The following is a 16382-nucleotide window of genomic DNA, read 5'->3' as shown; positions in this document are numbered from 1 at the left end:
GCCAAAGTTCTTAGTCTTTGGGAGAAATGCCTTCCCATGAAAAAAAAGAGAAGACATTTACAAGAAATTGTCTCATGAGACATATTGACCTACAGCTTCAGGAAAAATTCTTTTCATCCTAGATTATGAACCGTTAAGTGTCTACAATAGAACGTTGAATCACCAGGTAAAGAGAAAAAGTTGGCTATCATATAAAGCTGCTGCTTCTGGGAATGTCAGAGAAAAAGAAGCTGGGGTGGCAAAAGCAGCTAAAAAGCAAGAGGAAATACTAGGTTAATGGTTTTTTTTCTTTTTTTTCATGAAATAATGCAACATTGCAAACAACTTCTAAATCTCAGTGCCAACCATTTGTTCGTTGCTCATGGGTCTTTGCTCGTCTGCTGAGGTCACTCTACTGGGAAAGGGTGTTGATATCAGACCTACTTCTTTTGCCTTTCTGTTTTTGGGTTCAGTAACCAGGAGCATCCCCTTCCCATGGTGGACAGCCGGGCCATGCTCTATCTGAAGGCTTTAGGAGAGGATCCTTCCTTTCTTCCTGTCTTCTAGTGGTCACCAGCAATCCCTGGCATTCCTTACCTTGCAATATTATAACTTCAGCTTCTATCTCTGTCTTAACATGACCATCTTCCTCTGTGTCGCTGTGTCCAAATTTCTTCTCATAAAGACAGCATTCATTGGATTAGGGCCTATCCTTTACCCAGTATGACCTCATCTTGACTTGATTTCATTTCCACATGTAATCTCTCTTCTTCCACCTCCCAGACTTCATGGTCACTCAGGCCACTCCTTGTGCATGAAGTATGCTCTCCTTTCTCTGTTAGTCACATGCTGCTTCAAGGCCTAACTCATGCATTTGCAATCTCCATTACATCCTAAATCTATTGTGGACAGGTTTAAAGACTTGCTCACGTACACATTTTAAAATACTATTTGGCATTTGGTGGGTACTCAGAACAGTTTGTTGAATTTATTTTAATTGAGAAAAAAATTTTTTTAGTGATTTCTCTGGTGGAGGATCTGTTATGCTCAATTCCAGTCATAGAATTTTACCCGCAGCCATAATGCACGGGAAACCATGCCCTTCTCTAGGAAAACAGATTAAAGGGAGATGGCACTGAAATAAAGAGCTCCTATTTAGAATTCTAATAAATGATGCTATTAGGTGTCATTTTCTGAAGATATCTCTAATTGGAGTCGTGTCTTATTCAGAAGTGATTAAAGGTGTCATTTAGGCAAAAAAAATCAAACTTTTATGTTTGATTACATCTGTAATTATAATGCATTAACAGAACAACTGTAAATACAGAAACCTCATGTGCTTTTGATATCAGCTGCTGTGGAAGCCAAAGGCTTGTTAATTACCTTAGGTATTCCATGTCATCAATCCAGTGTCTTAGTTTTATACGGTTAATTTATGTTTTGGCAGGTGATTCAAAATCTTTCTATTTTCATATGTGGACCAGTTTCCAAAATTTCCATCATGTACCAGGGTATGTCTGAGCTTTGCTAAGAAACTTTTGGAATTAGGAGAATTTGAATTATCCAGCAATCATCTCTTCTACTTTTCCATTTCTCACTTTGTAGGTGGTATAACTGAGGTCCTTTCATAGACTACGTGACACCGCACGCTTTACTTCTGACATGACCTAACCTTCCACTCACGTGCCTCCCAGTGTAAATCAATCTCCTTTAACAAAGTCTTTGATCTTGGTGATTTTCAGGATGTAAGTTGTCAAAACCCAAATCAAACTAGCACGGGACTGTGAATCTAGAAAGTGCAGGCACAGGTGTCTCTGAGTGATGTAATGACAACATCTAGCTATGATCTCAGTCTTCCCATTTCTTGTCTCTGCTTTCATTTGTGTTGGCTCAATTCCCAGGCAGACTCTTCTTGTGCTGGAAGGATGGCTACCAGAAGCTGCCACACTTGTGTCCTGACGCATCCTCAAATCTTGCTGAAATAAAGAGGTATCTTACCCATCCCACAGAGAAGTCCCGCGGTTGCATGGCATTGACTGGACTGACTTGGTCACTCATTTATCTTCCAACAGATCACTGTGGCCAGGAGGGATATAATAAAATAATTGGTCAGGTCTGGGTCATGTGTTTACTCTGGAGTCTGCAGGGGTGTAAGTCCTAGTAGATCACAAGGATTATGTGTGGAAGAGGGAGGAGCCTAAGGTGGAGGTGGGGGCAATGGAAGCAGTCTGACCCAGTCGGGGGTAGCATTTTATCACTGACTTTTGTTTAGCCTGTGGGCTTAAGGTGCTAATAAAATACAGACCAAATTTCAGTCAATTTTATTATTGTTTTAAAATTCTTTTCAGACAATTGCCTATACCTAGAGAGAACTACTCATGTCTAATCCTCCCTGTTTTTGGTAAGCCACTGTCCCGAGGAAAATATGGACAGAAAAATATTTCAGATGTCCATTATTGTTGTGGATCCAGAAAATGGAGGACTGTTATTAATAATATTAAAAGTGTCTTAGTGCATGCTGCACTTTGCACTTTACAGAGTGCTTTCCCATACACATCAAAAGATTATGCCAGATGAGTCCTTCATTCATAGATGATGAAACTGAGCTTGAGAGAGTTGAAATGTAGTTCCTGAGATCATACAGCAAGTTAAGGGCTGTATCCATTTTTTAAAATGTTGGGCTTTTGTATTTATAACCTGGATCAAACATCACAGTCTCATTTTCATTGTTAGCCCTTTTCTTCTAATAGGTGTCAGGGTCAGGAGAAGAGGAAATCACGAGTTAGAAATAAATATGATACCTGGAAAGGTGAGGCACGGGGTCAATAAGTATCTGGATAAAAGACTTCATAATGGAAATATTTCCATTTGCAGAAAGAGATTAGGAATATCTCTATTCTAGCAAATGCATACTTATTTTTTCCCATTAAGCTCTGCACATACCCAAGCATATTTATTATTATTATTACTCAAGAGGAGAATGGGTCAAGAATCTTTTTTTTTTTCTCCACGTCGGATACCCTTTGGATCAACTGATCATGTATTGATAAAATAAAATCTTTAGCCACACCCCACCCTAACGTGCAAACTCAGAAAGTTTTAAGAGGAACTGCCGCTGTCAAGCCAAATCAAGACCCTGTGGTTTTCAGCAGTGTTCAAAAACTCTGATGGTCATGACAAGACCTAGGCTGCTTATGAAAAATACAGTTCACCTGGTCCCACGCCCAAACTTACTAATCTAGAATCTTTGGCTGTGGTCAAGGTAAATATTCTTTTAATAAGTTCCCCAATACGGGTATTTGATTGTTGAAGTTGTTCATTTGTTCATCCAATAAATATTTATCAAATACCTACTATGTATATTTTTCTACATTGGGATACATCAATTAAAAAAAAAGGCTAGAATGTACACCCTTAAGCAGGAGACACAGATGCCAAATGAAGAGCATAATAAATAAGTCAACTCTATGACATGATGGATGGAGAAATAAAAAGCAGAGCAGGTATGGGGTCAAGTGTACCTGGGTGGGTGTGGTTAGGGAGTAGAGGGCAGTACCAAATTGGGTAGTAAGGCTAGGACTTATTGAAAGACTGGAAGAGGATGAGGGAATTACTCAAGCAGATTCTTGGGAGGATGGTTCCAGGCAGAAGGAACAGAGTGTAAGCTCTGGTCAGAAGCATGTCTAGTTCATCTGAAGTGGAGCAAGAAGGTCAGTGTGGCTGGAGCTCAGAGAACCAGGGGAGAATAATAAGATCCAGCATCAGCTAGGCCCATGCGGGGATTTGGGCTATGTATAGACTTTCAGGCCATTTTAAGAAAGTTGGTTTTTACTCTGATTGAAATACAGAGGCATCATAGCCTTTTGAGCAGAACAATTCTATGATCTGTCTTGCCTTTAAAAAAGATCAGTCTGGCTGTTGTGTTGAAAACAGTCTGTAGGGCAGCAAGGGTAGCTACAGGAAGACCAGCTAGAAGCCTTGTTGAAATAATCCAGATAAAAGATTGTGGTGACTCAGACAAGGCTGGTAACAGGGAAGAGGATGAGAAGTAGTCAGATTCTGGATATATTTTGAAGTTATAGCCAGCATGATTTTCAGATGAATTAGAAGTAAGGTGAGCAGAAAAGAGGAATAAAAAATGACTACAGGTGTCTTGGCGAGACTAACTGAAGTTGCCACCAACTTTGGAAGAAAGATCAGTCTTGAACATTTGAGATGTCCATTAGACATTCAAAATATAATGTCAAGAAACTAGACAAGAAACTCCCCTGGAGTTTAGGGGAGGAGTATGGAATGAAGATATTAATTTGAGGCACTCCAGCATGAAGTGGCTGGGGAGCAGATGAGAAACCAGCAAAGGGCTCTGAGGAAGGGCAATCAGTGAAGCAGAAGCAAAACCCAGAGAGGGCTAAGAAGGCTGGTTTCATGAGCCAGTGTCCACTATTAAATAGCTTGTGCTGTCACCTAATACTATGCTTACCCATACTTGGGGTTACTTTTGGTTCGGCAGAACACATGGATTTTATTCAGTTATTTAACAAATAGTTAAGCAGGATGCTGTGTGCTGGGAATTAATCATCAGTCTTTGGAGCCAAGAAATCTCCCCAGATAAAGTGATGTTTAAGTTTTTACCTGGAAAGTGTGAATAGGAATTCATGAAAGACGGAGTTTTAGGGATGAGAAAAAATGTTTCAGGAAGAAGAAACAGTAAGAGCAAAGGCTTAGAAAGGCAAGAGAATGAATACTGTCTCTGTGGAATTGAAAGTAATTCAGCCTGGTGGGAGCCTGGGACTCAAGGACAGGATGAAAAAGCAAGATCTAGAAATGAGCAATAAACCGATCACAAAGGACTTTGAGTACCATGATAAATTTAAAGGTTTTCCTTAGGTTAAAGCAGAAAGTTTGAAGGTTTATAAGAAGGGAAGTGACAATTAGACTTTATAATATGTTTTGATACCTGGTAAAGTGAGTGCCTATGCTTTTATTTTCATTTTTATAGCATGTAATTATTTGCTCTTTATTATTAAATATCTTCTTCCTTACTAAAAAAAAAAAAAAAAAAAACCCCAAACCATAAAAACAACATAGGCTATTGTGATGGTTAATTTTATGTGTCAACTCCGCTGGGCTATGACGCTCAGATAGTCAAGCGTTATTTTGGATGTTTCTGTGAGGGTGTTTTTTGGATGATGTTAACATTGAAACTGGTGACTCTGAGTAAAGCAGATTGCCCTCCATATTGTGGATGGGTCTCATCCAATCAGTTGAAGGCCTGAATAGAAAAAAAGATTGACTTCCTTGAGCAAGAAGAAATTCTGCCAGCAGATGGCCTTTGGACTTGAACTACAACATCAGGTCGTTCCCAGCTTCCAGACTGAGGGCCTTTGCATTTGAATAGCAACTTTAGCCCTTCCCTGAGTCTCCAGTCTGCTAGTCTACCTTTCAAATTTTAGATGTGCCAGCCTCCATAATTGCACGAGCAAATTCCTTAAAATAAATTTCTCTCTCTATATACACACATCCTATCGGCTCTGTCTCTCTGTAAAACCCTGACTAACATAGCTGAGAAGGGGAGATTGGAAGCAGGAGGACTCACCAGGCTCTGCATATGCCACGTAGGCTTGGGTAGCTCCCTGAGCATTTGTTTTTCCCTGCCTACTCCACACCAGGGATCTCAGAGAGGCTGTCCTGAGTGCTCCAAGACTGCTCCTGGCATGAGAGTCAGAGCCAGGAGCCAGCGTCCTTACTACATGCCAATGCTGGACCAGGAAAAACTCACTTCAAACTGGCAAGATCCCACCTGTAATTTAATTTTAGATAAAGATTCGTAAACATTTAAAAGTTTTCATATATTAATCTTCTTGTACTTTGTATGCATCCATAGTTTTGTCTTATCGAGAGAGATTCTTTAAATGTTCAAACGACTTCCTGACAAGTCGAATGAGAAATGAGAATGAATAAATAAAGAGCTGGCAAGCCACTTCTGAAACGTGCCAACCTCAAATGGATCTCTGATCCATCCAAGGGTGTTTTGAAGCATGGAGAGAAAACTAGGTGTAAAAAGAATCCTTCCAATTTTTTGTCGGGTTGATCCACTCAGAGAATGAGAAACGTGAACCCTACCCTGGGCCACTCCTGTACTGATGTTCCAAGAGCCCTGATATTTCCCTGCCATGAATCTCACACAATTTCAGGAGCATTTATTAGCCTGCACGTTCAGAAACTCTCTTATCTCCTGGGAAACTTCTCCTGGCCAGGTTTCCTAACGTCCAGTTGACCAGTTGACAAGAGAGGCGGGCTTTCTCTCTCTGTGTTGTCTTAGCTATGAAGAAAGTCCAGCCTTTACTGCTGAGACATAAATAACAACAGCAACATAATCTTCCACACTGAAAAGTATGGCTTTTGTAATTCATAATTTTAAAAAGAAGACAGAGAAAAGATAATGATATTTAAAGAGAAAGAAAGTAGATTTTCAAAATCCTTTGAAAGATGTGTTTAAGTTACTTGATTTATTTCAACAGCTCTCTGCTCTAACCCAAATAAATTAAGGGGAACATCAAAATATCTAGAATTTGACAATTCTCAGCTTTTAAAAATAACATTTAAAAAATGTAAACCTATAAACATAAAATGGAAATTTAGGAGTAAACACTTCTCTCTTCTTTTTGATCCCCTAAAGATTTTGGACTTGTTTCTAATTTCACTGTCAAAGATGCTGTATCTCCAAAAGCTAAACTGAGGCTGTGGAATATATCGGGTAGCAGCTAAGTAAAGGGGTTAAGGGCGTGGGATTTGCAGTTGGCCAGCTCTGGGATGCAATACCAATCGTTGCCATTTTGTGTCCTCTGCAACATAGATATGGCAAGAGTTCACACCTCACAGAGTTGTTTAGAGAATTGAATTCATAACACATTCTGGGAGGGGAGAGTGTCAGGTACTGGAAGTATTTCTCAGGTTCTTCTTTCCTTCCTCCCTTTATTTTGTCTTGTCCTCTTCACTTTCTTCCTCCTTCTCTCCTTTCCCAGGACACCAAGGTGGGAGCAGGTTCTTCTGCTCATCACTATGGATTAGTGATTTTCAAACTCTTTTGTTTATCAACCAATAATAACACATTTTATTATTGTGATTAGGATGAAATTTCTTCTTTGCATTTCCCCTCTCCAACCGCTGCAGCTTCATCTCAGAAATTTCTGGATACTTTCTTTTATTAGTTCTTTTTTTTTTAATCATCTGTAAACTACATTTATTGTGCTTATTGGGCACTGGGCACATCAGATACAAAAGAGTTGGGATGGGGGCAGGTAAGAACTTAAGAAATTAAATATACACATTAATTTTACCACAAATTCTAACTAGGGAAGTACAAAATTTGTACAAATTATACTTTATAATGAAATTTTGATGTCTGTCAAAAGGATAAGCTATACATACAATGTAATAAAAATGTTTTAAAATTGTGCTTAATATCACAGAACTACCCTGAAATGGGTTGATAAAATGCCTATACAGCATTATACACATATATTTCACATTGAAGATTTGACCCCATTGTTGAGAAGTCTATGGTTGACAACTATACATGCAGTTCCTCTAAGAAACACTGCAGCATTTGTAGTCCATCTCTCCTTTAAACTCTACCTTATTTTAGTTTCACTTACTATCGAGTTCTCTTCAGACCCGTTTATATTTCTTTTGTCTCATCATCTTCTTCGAGTTTCCTGATTTCATTTTTTAAACAATTTATAGTTTCACGACTTGCTTTTAATCTCTCCTTAAGCTCTGCAATTTCAAAGCTTTTTTTTTTTTTTCCGCAGCTTCTAATTTTTCTCTGGTCTTCACTTCAAGTTCTGCAAATTCTGTTTCATGCTTATAGGATCCTAAGGTAAGCTGACGAGATGTTAATAATTGTTGTATCATCGCTGTTGCGTCTTGAAATATCATTTCATCATAGAGCTCTGAAACCACTGTCTTTTTTCCCAGCATTGCATTGGTGTCTGATTGAAATAGCTTTAATAAATGATATAGGGTTACAGGTCTTTCATTAGGATCAATGAAAAATACTTTGATGACTATTTCGAATTCACCCCAGCCTGCTTCAGTAATTCCATAGGGAGGCTTAGTAACAACTCTTAAAGGACTGCCATAGCTTTCATGTAATTTAAATTGGATTTTCTTCACATATGCTGACATATCCTCATTTCGATATGGTTTTACATATACTGTCCACGGATGGGTGTGCCCATCCTCTTTTCTTTCCAAAATATCGAGCAACATTACCATAAATGATTGGTTTAACGGTAGTAACCCCCTTCACTCTCCCGCCGGAGTCAGGCCCAGATTCTGCCATTCTCTTGAACATATCATCCTACGGAAGAAGCCGGCACCACCAGGGAAAGAGACCGGGGCCGGCGGACTCGCCGCTCCGCTCAGAGGCCCCACACCTCCCACGCGGTACCAGGAGGAGGGTTTCTAGCCGAAGGAGGACGGGTCAGCAGGACTCGGGGTGCTGAGGGATCACCAACGCCTCACCGCGGGGGGCGTCGCGGAGAGGAGAGCGGTGGAAAGCGGGACCTTTTATTAGTTCTTCACTTTCAGGTTCATTCGCTAAATTCCAGTCTACACAGGGTCTTTGGGGAGGTGGAAATGTGTGGGTAGCTTCCCTTGCCCACTGAATTTGTGCCCTTGCTTCATCCCCAGAGTTGACATAGTGGAGAATCTTAGGGCTCATGACCCCCCTCCACCCCATCAGTGACAAAGTGCCCCAGAGCCTCCACCCTCGCCTCCCTTTTCTCCCTTGGGTGCTCTCCCAGCAGTTCTTTGCCCCTTCAGGATTCTTTGCTCCTCTCCCAAATCCTTGCTCTGGTGGCTCTGTCTTATTCTCCGTCAGGGCCATGTGCCTGCTGAGTGGGCCCAGGAGGTGTTGTAGGAGAGTAAGGGGCTTCTGCTCTACCGGTAGGAGAGAGACAAAAGCCCTCCGAGTGAGTGATCTAAAAGCCAACCAGACTGTTTACATTGTGAAAACTTCTGCTGGCAATTTTCTGTACCTATTTCTACTAAAAAAGTTTCTCTATTTTTTGTTTTGAGAGTACACGGAAGTATTTTACTTTCTTACATTTATAAGGTGTCAGCTTCCAGGAAAGGGAAGAAAACTGATCATTCCACAACTATAATGGCATAGAAGCTTGTTCACTCTACACACACTCTCATGGAGCTTGTCATATGCTCCTTCCTCAACCTCGGTTTGAGGATTACGACTCTAAAACCTCAGCATGGATTTTTGGCACAAGAAAGATGAAAGTTTCTGTGTCTCTCTGGCCTTACTGTACCTGCCCATAAAGTAAAAGACTCAGTGCCGTGGGGGCTTCTTGCATTCTCAGATTAATCTGGCATCACTGGGCTTGCAATTCCTCAAGACGACAACTGGATGGTGCTCAGTAGTGACCGCCTCTTTAGATAGAGCTTGTTTCTCCCCAGTTACCCACAGTCCCCACCACTCGCTATGTATTACACCAGGCCTGTGTTATTTGTCTACAATTTCATTAAGCCCTGTGTCCACATTTGAGCTTCCAAGACATAAGATATATCAATCCTTTAAATTTTAAATTTTGTATCTCATTAGCCTTTTGACCTTCAGAACTGGAACCAATTATTCCCCACCTGCTTTGGACATCTATTACTAGAAATACTGTATCACTGATCCAATATCAAATTCATGCTTTTGAGTCTCAGCACTTTCCGAGGTGGAGTGACCAAGGACCTACTAGGTCACGGATGGGAGTGCAGTGATGAATCTAACATCTTAAATGAAGCTGTAGAGGAAAAAAAAAAACACATTTCTTTCCTACTCCGTGTTCCAGCCTGTTTGATTCTTTCATGGGTCAAAGACTGCCACTCTAGCGGCACACCTGGGCCAGTGCCACGGGCTGGCTTCCTAAGCTTCATTGTGCCATCTGCTCCGAGGTCTGCCATTTCCCCAGGTCACTACCGCTGAATGGTATGCAGGTCTCCACTTGCCTGGAACCTGCTGCTTTTCTCCTTCCCAGTCTCAGAGAAAGCATCCCTCCCTCTCTCCTTACCCTGAAAGACACTGATGTGCCTCAGTACTTGTGGGGTGCTAAGCATCATCTCTGAGTATCTTCCAGCAGTGTCTCCTTTCTATCCAATACAAATCTCTGAAATGAAAAGATATATATATATAAATACTAATAACCTAGTTGGCTACCTGAAACAAAAGGAAAGATCAGAACATGCACAAATCAACATATTGATAAGAAGACCACCTAAGAAGCCTAATCGTTTGGGGCTTGTCTGCAACTTGTCATCCCATGATCACTCCTTGGTTCTAGGCCATGTGGTGGGGTGATGCTGTAGTGGGTAATGTGCACATTTGGCTAATGCTCTGATACAGAGATCTGAAGAGACAAGAATGTGTTTATTTTGTTGCTGTCTGCTTTAGGAAATCAAGGACTGTGGACTGATTGTGTCTCCTGCCATCCCTGAGAATTTTTCTCACTAAACTGGTATTATTCTGGGAGGTGGATCTAAAGGTTTAGAAAAAGACTCTGTATGGGAAATGTCATATGATATTTCATAATTAGAACAAGTTTCAGAAGAGAGCAAGGGTAGTTCCACTTTAGGATATTATAGTAGTTAGAATATGAGTGGGGGAATTTTCTCATTGCCAATTGATTAGCTTTTTTGGGGGGAAATATCTGGGAATGTTCTCCTCCCAAGGTAAGTAATAGACCATGACCCCACCTACAGTACCATTTCCTATTGGCCCTCTCAGCATACCCCGCCCACACAGGCTCATGAACACACACGCACACACATGCACGCACGCACCACCAGTTATGTGAACGTGTTCATGGATTTGAGCATACATGTGTTCTCTCTGCTGGACAGAAATGTAGAAAGTTAGCATGAAGGATAGCAAATGCAAATGGAAGAACTGTACATTTCTAGATGATATGATGTGCAATTTGCAGTGTAAGCTGGCAGGAACTGGGTCTTCACTATAGGTGAGTTATTTTCAGTAGTGTCATTCCTTGGTAGCTATAGCTCCTTTTAATCATGACTTCATTGGACAATTTTGCCCTGACAGTCGGCCTTGCTCAGGTGGACAGAGTCTATGAGGTGCTATTTGGACATTCGAAAGTCAATAAGAGTGAGAGACACTAGGCTTGTCCCCAGCTAATTCGCTGGCCTCAGGAGACTTCCCATGCATTTGAGAGCTTCCATATAATCCAAGAGGGTAGGGACCTTGTGAGCCTAAGCATTAATTTTCTAGTAGCATTACAAGGTCTGGCAGATGGCAGGCTCTCAGCAAATGTTTCTTGGGAAATGACCAAAATGAATGAGAACTGAACATGCCTGGTCACCCACTTTTAATGATGAGGTGGAAAGAATTTGCAAGGAATTGCGGGTGAGTCCAGGCTGGGTAGGAATCCAAGTTCTTCTACTCTCACGGGCAAGGTACTTATTCCTTCCGATCTTGAATTTCTGCTACTCTTAGGAATGTGGTAAGGATTAAGTAAGTATTCAATTCTCAAAGTATTTAGTGTAACGTCTTCAGAGAATATATGTAGAATGTTAAATGAATGACATGTTTGTCATATGATTTTTATGATTGAAGCCAAGTTCTTAATTAATTACCCATAAGTATATAACCTAAGAGAACATTTAATAATTACTATGACGTTTTAGGTATCATGATAGAATTCGTGATAAAACATGCTGAATATTCTAGTAACGATTATAATTAATAAAAGCAATAATACTACTGTTGTTGCTATTATCTACTGTCATCTACTGTTTACAAACCACTTAACGTGTTTGTACCATGCTAAGGACTTCTTACGGGTTATTTCATTTCAACTATACAGCAGCTCTATGAAGGAGGTACAATTATATTTTTTTCTTCAGATAAGAAAAATGAGAGGCGGATGGATTAGATAGCTACACAATCATACACCTAATATGTGACAAATCAGAGCTCAAACTCAAGTCTGCCCTAGAGCCCATCCCAAGTTCCCAAATTTTTATTGCTTTTTAGAAGTTATAATTCTACATTCTAACTCATATTCATAGATCAAAAAAAATTCTGAACTCAATGAAACCACTTATACACACATCGTTTTAAGTTTTATTTATACTTCTTAGTTCAAGAATTACACACTAGCCAACATTATTATATATTTACATGCTGAAAGTGGCTGTAATGTTTAAATCCAAGAAAATAATTCTTATGTGCTACTCATTTATAATCCTCATTTGTTACTATCTCATGTATCCCAGAGATTGTAGTAATCCTGTTTTTTAGAAAGACATGAAAATAGATGCAATGATATCCACTTGTGTTTTGCATTTTCTAGCCATTGGAAAATGTGCATTATGTGCATATTAAGAAAGGCTACAAGGTAATTAGTAAGGCTGATAATCACTACATTGTGAAGAAACTAGAATATCACTTTTTATAAAAGGACAATTCAGAACTGTGCAGGGACAATATTCATAACAGAACTATTTAAACACCCATGCAAATAAAAACTTTAAAATGTTATGGAATTTAAATTATTTTCAACTTTGAATTAATATGTTTAAAATGAACACTGAACTCAAATTATTGAACTAAAAAGAGAAAGATACAAGCTGATGAAACTGTCAACTTGCTTCAGATGGTGCCAGGACACACATATGGGCATCAGAATAATGACGTGTGACAGGAAAGAGACATTTGGTTTTAAAGTTAAAAAAACACAAAGATTTGTTCTTCAGTTTGGATCGCATTTACCTTTTTCACAAAACAAATTCTCAAAGCAAATTAAAACCCGATGTCAGCGTTTTGCATTCATCTATGGATTTACAGAAATGTTTTACTTCAATTTGCAAATAACTAATAGATATTTAAGTGTTTTTTTTTCTTAAATGACTTCTTTAGTGTGGTGTCTTAATTAGCATTCTGTTGGCTCCTTACTACTTTTTACAATGTTCCTAGTGTATTTGGAAAATATTTTTTAAACCTTTGGTGTGAAGCAGTGTCTTTTTTTCCCACTTTCCCTCATTTTTTCTTTTTCGTTTTCTTTTTTCTTTTTTAATAATTCTGGAGTCTTTGGTTAAAAGGAACAATACTACCTAAGGACAAAATGCTATTATTAAAAAAAAGGTCTTCTCTATGTATTATGTGTAACACATTTCTGGAGCAGGTATGAATAAAAAGCATTTTTATTTCCTGAAGTGCCATCAATATAAACCTTTACTCTTTGAAAATTGAGATTTAAGTTATGATCTTTGATTTCTTAAACTCTTACATATAAAAAATTCTATCAAGTAATCAATGATCATTTCTGCTTTTCCCAGTTGACATTTCTAAGGCTATCTCTTGGTTGTTTCATCGACTACATAAACACTATAGCATTTCCCATAGAGGGGGCAGGAGTGGGAATGACTGAGCGGGCAAGTGAAAGCGTACGTGTGTTTGAATGTGTGTGTGTGTGTGTGTGTGTTTGTGTGATAGCAAATTGAAACCCTTCTGTCTGGGATCCCAAACCATTTATGCAAAAGGGTATTTAAATTTCTCTGCTGGGGCTGCAGCAACTGTACTTAGTAAAAAAATAAATAAAAATTAAGGGAAAAAAACCTAAACAATTATTTGTATCTATCGACTATTCATTTACAGCATGTTTAATTATTTACATAATAACACATCAACTTAAGCCATAAACAGAATTAGCATGTTGCCTTACCATAAAATACAAATTAGAAGTTAAAAATATTTAAGAAATCTGTTTTAATATTTACACACGTTCAGTGAAAGTTATGGTTGCTCACATTACATGGACTCTGTATACTCAGCAAAATGTCATGATTGCTACAGTTGAGAATATCTGCCCTAACCAACATGGTGGGATTTAGTTATTTTTTTTCCTCCTCCTAGGAGGAATTTTTTTTTTTCTTTTATCATTTTGTGTTTTCTTAAGACATTTTTCTTTTTAAATCACCAATGGACAATGTTATTTGTTTCCTTGAAAAAGAGAATAGACAAGCAATGTGAAAACTAGTTAATTTCTATGTTCTGAGGTACAGTACTATTGTAGTGTCAAACTGTGCAGTGGTTCATAAGAACTGTAGGCATTGATTCGCTGATAGAGAAATGCTCAGTACCCTGTATTACTTGTTTCAATATGTTGATTTGTCAGTTGCCAAATAAAAAATATTCATACACTGATTTAATGAAGGAAATAAACATATTAGCTTATTCCTTTTGTTTTCCAACGTATGAATGCATATATATGTATGTATGTTTACATGGATCTATATATACACATATATACATGTAGATATGTTGTAGACCTGCTTGTTGGCTGTTTTTGTTATTGAGTATGACTTTACTCATCAAATTGGACAACAGTTACCTATAGAAAATGGAAATTTGTCTTAGTTGCCAATTTAATGCGGGTCTTGCTTAAAATAAACGTGACTCATTTCCTCATTATGCATTCCACTGAACTTTCTCTATGCATTGTGCTTTTGTAAGCTGACAGATTTTTTGTGTTCCTAATGCTAGAATGTAAAGTCTTTTGGTTCCTAAACCATTTTTATTATTATTATTTTTTTTTCCACTTAGCACTGCTTTTGAAGAAATGAGAAAAGGTCTAGATGGCACTGCTTAAGTCTTTTCCCGTTATTGAATTGCAGTAGAAAGAATTGTAACATTCCTTATGCAAACACATGATTATGTTGCATGAGTTTTCAGTTCTGAAAATGCATTTCATACCTACTAGCAGTCATGTACAATATATATACAGATTGAGATCAAAGATTGCATTTAGACTGTGCATTTGAGAGTCAGAATTTGCCTATGAATTTCACAAAGATGAAAAACACCTTAATTGCTGGCTATCTGGCTATTTTATTACCAAAAGAAAAACTATACATATATATATAAACTGATAGTAATACCATATCAGAATTGCCAAAACATACTTTTGTGGTCCTTAAATTTAAACACTGGATGTCAAGCTGACTGGTCTTTTTGAAGACTTAAAGATCTAGCACCCCTCCCTGGCCCTCCCCCAATTTGGTGACTAAAATCCAATTCAAACACAATAAATATACACTTTAAGAATAAATTCTATATCTACTGTTATCTCTGGGCAGGATGAGGCAGTTTTTTCTACCTACATGGTTACTGAATGCCAATATATGGATTTCGCTCTAGGGCTTCTGTTTCAAGGTCCCATCTTCTCCTTTCCCTAGATTTTTCTTATCTCTGCAGGCGGAAATGAATCCCTGGTCATATGCTTTTGAGGCTCATGTTGCAAAGCTGCTTCTGTCCACTTTGATCTAGATTTCTCTGTTGACTTCCCTGGACATCAAAATTTTGTTGTAACCATAAATGACAATTTGAAGGATTTTTATGGCTTTTATGATAATTGCAATTAAGAGCCCATTTTTAGGTTGGAGCTCTGAGTTGTCTCTAGAAAAACCTTTCCAGAATGGCATTTTGGAGTTGTACACCTGAGTTATCAATATGCTCCTTCCTGATATATGCTACTCAAACTTTAAGCCCTAGTGACAAGGGGCAGGCACTTTTATTAGCGTGATGTCCCAAAATGATTGCCCAGGGGAAAGTGTGTCCCCGGAGAAACTTGAGGAATCTCTGCTCTGAGCCCAGGGGCAGCATGAAGGTTGGATTCTGCCCAAAGATCATACTCAGAGGTGTTCAAGTATATAATCAAAAAAATAAGGGCCAGAGTTCCCTATGCTGGTGAAAAAAAATATCATCCCATTTGGGGGGGCAAATTCAGAAAGCTGGATGTTAAACCTTTTTTTTCTCTAATAGTGGGAATAGAAGGGCAGCAAGACTCCATCATATTTGAAGCTGCTGAATCATCAGAGAAAGAAAACATACATTTTATCCACAGGCAGATACTGGCCTTGGCTACTATGCACAATTAGGGATGTTACTCTGAAAAGAAGTGTTTATTTTTTAAATAGAAATAGCAAAGTCACCCTCCAAGAAAAAGTTCAGTCAAAGCAAACTCTAAGGAAAAATGAGCAATTCACTATTTTCTCCAAGAAAGGCAAAATATGAACCGCACATTGACCGAATAAAATATATTAGCTTATTCTCTTGCCTGTCCAACATATGAATGCATATATCCAATTAGTATAGAAAGAAGCACAATGACATAATTTAAAAATTGAATAAAAACAGTACATCGTGCCTGCCTGATTATGTTATATATTTTTCTACAGTATCAACTGAGGCTCATAACATTCACCATGTTAATGTTATTCTGTTTTCCATGACTTTTCCTATTTTCTTTGATTAGGCAGATTGCAACATACACAATGAAATCACCCTTAAAAAAATCAAACCCAGCAAAACTACAAAGTAA

At 38.5% G+C, this 16382-nt stretch overlaps 1 pseudogene; it reads right to left on the bottom strand.

Moving 5' to 3' along the window:
• Positions 1 to 7660: 7660 nt before the first annotated feature.
• On the bottom strand, positions 7661 to 8338 carry LOC113608310 (YEATS domain-containing protein 4 pseudogene; annotated as a pseudogene).
• Positions 8339 to 16382: the final 8044 nt, after the last annotated feature.

Source organism: Aethalodelphis obliquidens, unplaced genomic scaffold, assembly GCF_003676395.1.
Source record: "Aethalodelphis obliquidens isolate GAN/ISIS:26980383/991018 unplaced genomic scaffold, ASM367639v1 scaffold52, whole genome shotgun sequence".
Classification (NCBI taxonomy): domain Eukaryota; kingdom Metazoa; phylum Chordata; class Mammalia; order Artiodactyla; family Delphinidae; genus Aethalodelphis; species Aethalodelphis obliquidens.
This window is presented reverse-complemented; position numbering and strand designations above follow the sequence as displayed.